The 6,918-nt window shown below is 40.0% G+C and overlaps 1 long non-coding RNA gene across 1 annotated transcript; it reads left to right on the forward strand.

Moving 5' to 3' along the window:
• Positions 1 to 3,665: 3,665 nt before the first annotated feature.
• Positions 3,666 to 5,927, forward strand: LOC140712491 (uncharacterized). Its single transcript, XR_012094096.1, has 3 exons — positions 3,666 to 4,091; positions 4,965 to 5,021; positions 5,735 to 5,927. It is a non-coding gene; the product is annotated as an uncharacterized lncRNA (long non-coding RNA).
• Positions 5,928 to 6,918: the final 991 nt, after the last annotated feature.

The following is a 6,918-nucleotide window of genomic DNA, read 5'->3' on the forward strand; positions in this document are numbered from 1 at the left end:
TCCTTTTTTAATACAACACCCACACCCCACCAGGGACACTGACCTCTCTGAGCCTTACGGCCTTAGCTATGCCCTAGTTACTCATATCTGGGGGCAGTCCTGGTTTCGAGCAACATCTGTGGAATCGAAACTAGACTTAGAAACCATATAAGGTTTATGAAAGACAACTGTAACTGGCCTGACGTCTCCTTCTGGGGTCAGGCTGGCCCCTTTACCAGCAACATCCCTGTGGGCCAGGGCTGGGAGGCCCTCTGACCTCAATCCAGGACAAGTTTACAGCAATGGCCCCAGTTCTCTTGTGTTCAGGCTGATCAGGGATGTGGGAATTGTCCTGGGGAGAGTCAGAGCATGTGGATTTTCAGCCTGGCACTTCCACGCCACAAGCTTTGTGACCTTGAGTATTCTATAGGAGTCACCTAACATTTCACTACATGAAGACCAGGTGATCAGAAAGGCCCCTTCGGCTCCAGTCTTCCCAGGGTCCGCCCGGGCCTGATTCGCTTGTTCCAGTGACACCACTGTGGGGTGTCAGCATCGCAGTGGCTCACTCATAGATCCTTCAGGTCTGCTCCAGCCACCACCCGTGTACCATGACACAACATGGCATGTACCATGGCCCAATGTCATGTGTACCATGGCGTGGTGTGAAGCGTACCATGACCATGTTCCATGACATGCTGTGACAGTGACCTCCCTCAGCCTCTCCCAGGCACACGGTTTTACCCCTTCTCCTAAAGCAGGTTTGCATGCCCGTCTAAAGGCAACTTAAATAATTGCTTTTATTTCTCTTTAAAGATTACAACCTTAAAAATATCCAGTAAAATATTGTACTTCCATAAAGCATTGCCCTGAGCAAGATTAGTGCTTCTCAGTGGACACAGCAGCAGGGAACTTGGTGCATTCATGCTGAGCTGGTGGCTGTGTGATGCTATTAAAGAGGGAATACACCACCATCAGCGCTCAGTTAAATCGTCTTCTCCCTGAAATTTGAGAAAGCCACAATCACAGCTTAGAATTCCTCTGCAAATAAATGTGTTAACCTACAGAATGATGTGAGGAAATGTTTGGGTATTTTGTAGCTCCCCTGTGTGAATGAGCTAGCCTAGAACAATAATAATAATAATAATAATTTTTGAATGTCAAGTGGAAAAATTAAAAATAATAATTCATTATGATTATTAGAGAGTAAATGAAAATTTTTCACAGATACTTTCTATTAAGATAAAATATAGGTTTTTCTTCAGTCTTATTTGGTTTCATATGGATAGGATGGTTAAATAATAGATTACATTTTATATCCATAATTTCATAAAGAATGTTGTGCTTTTTCCTTTCAACAATTAAGTCATATTTAAATCAGTTTGCTTTGTATCATAATCCATAGGTGAAGCAAACAATTCTAATAAGACTTTGTTACTAAATTAAAGAGAATATCCAACATTTAAAAAAATTCTGTAGTAGAATTTCATTTAAAAATTTAGAATATTAGAAGGGAGGGAGGGCTGCAAGGGCTGAGAAACTAATGATTGGGTGCTATGCTCAGTACTGGGGTGACAGGATCCATTGCACCCTAAACCTCAGCATCACTCAATGTACCCGTGTAACAAATCTGCAACACGTACCCTCAAATCTAAAATAAATGTTGAAAAGAAAGAAAAGAAAAAAGGAAAAGCAAGTGACAGAACAATTTGAAAAGAAAATTCAGAATAGACTTATTCCTTAATAATAATTCAAAATCAACATTTAGATTCTTTTCGGATGACTGTAATGGACTATTCTATAGGCAGAGCAGTTTTCAGGCACAGAAAGTGTGGTAAGCAGTGACACTATGCTCCGAAAAGTGTTACTTTCTTTATAAAGGATTTTTTTGTCCACATGTCAACATATAATTTCATCCTCACTCTCTTTCTCATTCTCTTTCTCTCTCTCTCTCTCTCTCTCTCTCTCTCTCTCTCTCTCTCTCTCTCTCTCTCTGTGTGTGTGTTTTATTTTTCTTTGAGACAGGGTCTCACTCTATTGCCCAGGCTGGAGTGCAGCTGTACGATCATGGCTCACTGCAGCCTCAACCTCCTGGGCTTAAGGGATCCTCATGCCTCATCCTCCCAAGTAACTGGGACTACAGGCGTGCACCACCACACCCAGCTCATTTTTTATTTTTTGTAGAGACAGGGCCTCACCATGTTGCCCAGGCCAGTCTTGAACTCCTGGCCTCAAAGTGATCCTCCAGCTTTGGCCTCCCAAAGTTCTGGGATTACAGGCGTCAGCCACCATGCCTGGTTCATCTCTTTATTTCCACAATCAATTGCTTCTACTATTTCCTCCCCTTCCTCTTCTCCTCCCAACACTCCCTTTTTTCTTTTCCTTGCTAATTATCTATAACCTTACCATCAAGTTTCTAATTTAGTTATTCACGGTACTGACGTTGTCCCTCGCTGAGTTTTTTTTTTTAACTATCCTATTTGCCATAGTTTTTCCGGATTTTATGACTATAATGTAATGAGGAGTTTAAAGAAAAATGCTAAATGCTATCACTGACACCTCTAGTACCCAGGGTTGACATAGTTTGTGTTTGTGTGTCTTTATTAATTCGGCATATAATTCTTCATTTTCACCTTAAGTGTGTTTGTATTTACAAATGAGTCTAAGTCTACCTGGTTTGAACACAGGATACTAACTCCACGCACCCATTTTAGAAGGAGATCTCTAGCTCTTAGAAGAGATTATCTCATGATTTCCTATGTTCATTCAGCAAACATTTCCTGCAGACCTACTGTGCACCGGGTACAGTGTCCAGAACTAAAGATACAAAGACAAACTCAGAGTCCCTGTTCCTGTGGTGAATCACAGTCCTGATCCCTCCTCCCCAAGATCCCCTAGCTCCATCACCAAACAGTTGTCTATCCAGCAGCCAGTTACCTTTCTCAGTTTGCAAATGAGATTATTTCCCTTGGTTCTCTTGAATGTCCCATTTCTCTGTAAATATGGTCAGTCTGTAATCATTGCAAATTTTTCTTGGAATTGCATGAGCATTGCTTGGGCCCATCAACTACGTATTGTGGTTGAAATTAAACAGGGGGCGGTCTAACAGGCGAAGCTTAACTTAATGGCTTCTGCCTCAAATTAAAATTTTGGGGCCAGGCACGGTGGCTTATGCCTGTAATCCCAGCACTTTGGGAGGCCAAGACAGGCGGATCACCTGAGGTCAGGAGTTTGAGACCAGCCTAACCAACATGGTGAAACCTTGTCTCTATTAAAATACAAAAAAATTAGCCAGGCATGTGGCAGGCGCCTGTAATCCCAGCTACTTGGGAAACTGAGGCAGGAGAAATCACTTGAACCAGGGAGGCTGAGGTTGCAGTGAGCCGAGATCTCGCCACTGCACTCCAACCTGGGCAACAAGAGAGAAACTCCATCTCAAAAAAGAAAAAAAAAAAAAAAAATTGGAATCTCCAGTAATATCTGACCTTTCTTTTCCCACAGTTTCACTCACATGTTGTTCATAAATCTTAAGTACGGGTTTTTGGCTCTCTGTTAGGTAAAATACTTCATTTAACTTAGCCAAAGCCAGACTTGGAGCAGCCTGGAAATACTCAAGCGTCCCTTCTTCCCAGTACACGAGGGTCTCTGTAGGTTTTTCTGTGTGTGTGTCTGTAGGGAGAGGAAGTTGTATTTGACTCCTCCGATGGTGGTTAGGTTGCAGCACTGTCTCCTTAGCCGGAGCAAATGCTGGGATGCGCCACGGCTCTGCCTTGGTCATCTACATCACGCACGTCCCATCGCCGGGCTCCAGTCTGTTGCAGCGCCTCCAGGCTTAATTTCTGTTAGTAATCTGATTATGGGGTCTGAGCTGTTCCAGCCAGCAGCCCCTTGCTTCTCGTGTACCATAGGCTCAAAGACACAAGTGCCTGGTCGCTCTAGTCCCGCACTGTGAAAAATCTCAACCCAGTTTTGCTTAGACCAGACGAAGGTCGTTGCTGGCTGAGAATTAGCTGTAGAGCAGGCTGTGTGACTGAGCCTTCTGTGTGCAGCCATGTTCAGAAGCCCAGGTTTTTCCAGCTATTTGGGAGCTTTCAAATTCTCTGAGAAACAAGGTAAGGCAAAATAAACATGAAATGCTCTTATGTATGGATTTTATAACATAATGAATGCTTGGGGTCCTCTATTTTGCCCTATGTATTCTCCTGTGTCCAGTTACTTATACACATTTCTCAAAAGACACTTTAAATAGCTAATTGAGTTTATAACTGAGCTTATCTTGTGATTGTTGATAATGTGAATTTTTTTTCCCTTAGTAAATTAAAGTTATTACTAAACCACTGAAACCTTTATGTGGGAAAAATTGCAAATGCAATCGGAATGCCCATACTTTGGATCAAATTCTAGACGTGCTGCACTTTAGCTAAAATATTTTTCTAAATCAAATGCTATAGATACTAAATTCTTTCCAGTAGGCAGTGGTGAGTAGCATCTTTTTATTAACTCTTCATGTGAGACAATTTGGAACAAGATACTGTCTTTTCAGTGGCTTTCTTCTAGCCCGGAGGAAAATACATGCTTTCAATTTAACTACTGAAGTGGTGTGGCATGTTCAGTTTACTGATTGAACAAAAATGAAACGCTAAGGTTGTTTTGAGTATCACATTTGAAACTCAGCCATGATACATCAAAACTGTTTTCCAGCTCAAATGCACTATTGGGAAGTGACTTGAACAATTCAGACCTCAGATTCAGGAATTTTCTCCTACAGCACTTGATAGTTTTGTGAATTGATTTCTCTTTTGTTAATTACATAACAAGAAACTTGTATAGTTAGGAGAAAAGCTTAGATGTTTTACTGGCATTATATCTCTCATTTTATTGTATTTCTTTAGTTGGCCACAGTTCCAAATTCCAGGATCGAGGATGTATTTTGATAGATAACAGAGTGTTGACGTCTGATATATTTTGTACTTCTTTTTCTTCAGGCTTCTGCATCTAACTATTAAACGGCCAAAGGCACTTCCTTAGGGGAAGAAGTTTCTGTAAGTGGTTTGCTTGTGGTTTTCTTAGTGGACAATGGCTCCTATGGCTGTAAAACAGATTACACGCCATTAGACTGCTTATAAATTTTGTCTCTGGTTTTGATTAACCTGTTCAATTGGGATGTGTTTTTCTTGTATAGAATTGTTACCAGCTGTCTTTACATAGTATGTATCTTGTCTTCAAAAATAAATAAATGGTTATTTTAATTGGTTGTTATTGTTTGATTTTAATGAAAGCTAAAGACACAGCTGAGTTGTTTTTTGCTCTTCAGTCCCCACCCCCATGCTTTAAAGGCATCTCAAACATTTATAGTTACCGTGACCAAAATTTCCTATTTTCTCCTTTTTTCCTGAGTATGTAACTATTCAGTACTTAATTGCTTTGAGTTACTCTTGTTGCCATGACAAATTCAAATGACAGCATTAAACTACGTGTGAATTATTATTATTTGTGTTATTATTGTTATTATTATTAGTTTTACCCATGGAGTAAAGTTGGCTACATTTAGAAGAGAAAAAAAAAACTTGCCTATGTAAATTTACATGTGGAATTTGATTCTTAGGTGTCATTTTTGTATTTCTAGTTTTTATCTGGTTAATGGTTTCCTTTTTCTTAAATTATATGTTCAGAGAGAGTTTGGAGAATTTTTTCTCATTGGATTTTTAACATTTTATGTAACTATTTCAATGTCATATTATTTCTTTTCCCTTAGATTTCAACAATAAAAACTTAAGCTTCGCTGGATTCCCACGTCAAAGGAAAGTTTCAAGATAAAGTAGCCTTGTCTCAAGGACTATTCAATTTTGAAGATTTGTCGTAGCTTTTAAAATTATTCTCTTGAATACCTAACTCTTAAGTTTCAATGTTTGGCAATATATTTTCTCCCTAGAGTTTGATTTATTAAAATGTATGAAGCACAGGATTCTTTTTGTATTTAATTCTGTTTATGGATGTGATTTGGAGAACAGAATATTGGTGTCTCTTGTCATTGCAAACTTTTAAAGGACTATTATCTTTTCTTTCTCACACCTGCCTCTAAGCAGGCAGTGTCCTTTTGCAATCTGTCCATCAAAGAAAGGAGCTAGATTCTTTTTAGAAATGGTTTAGACTTGTTCCTCCTCCCTCTCTCTTTCCTTCCCTTCTTCTTTTCCCTCCTCCCTCCCTTTCTCCATCCACTCATCCATCCATCCATCCATCCATCCATCCATCCATCCATCCATCCATCCATGTGAGTTCTTGTTCCCTGGTCTTCCCAACTCTCTCTTAACCTTTCTGTGCTTCCAGTCCCCTTGGTTACAGAATATTATGAGTGCTATTTTGATTTGCCTAATGTGCTAAAACTCCATGACACATCATCATAGATGTAAGGAATTGTGGAAATGAATGTCTCTGCCATACACAGTAGTTGTATCTCAGGTGCTTCTTAGTAGATCGCTGTTATTAATAGAGTTTGATATTTTCAGATGGAGGCACAAAGTTGTCCCCTACACAGTCAGGCAAAGGTCTCAATCTGTGCTTCATTATAGTGGAAGGACCCAGCCCCAAATTCCACTCAGTTGCTCTTGTGCCTAAGGTATTATGACATTGTTCCTTGACCAAAAAGGATTTGCATTTCAATAACATTGGAATACACAGGGGCCTAACTCCTGTCCTCCTCAGGCTGAGCCTGCTCTGCATTTGAAAATGGCAGTTGATCTTGTGAACACATTGGATGGGACAAATCCTTGGTGTATTTCATCCACATCTTTTAAATGTTTATGCTTTATTTAATTTTTTTTTTTTTTTTTTTTTTTTTTTTTTTTTTTTTTTGAGATGGAGTCTCGCTCTGTCACCCAGGCTGGAGTGCAGTGGCTGGATCTCGGCTCACTGCAAGCTCCATCTCGGCTCACTGTAACC

This window comes from Chlorocebus sabaeus, chromosome 9 (assembly GCF_047675955.1).
Source record: "Chlorocebus sabaeus isolate Y175 chromosome 9, mChlSab1.0.hap1, whole genome shotgun sequence".
Lineage (NCBI taxonomy): Eukaryota > Metazoa > Chordata > Mammalia > Primates > Cercopithecidae > Chlorocebus > Chlorocebus sabaeus.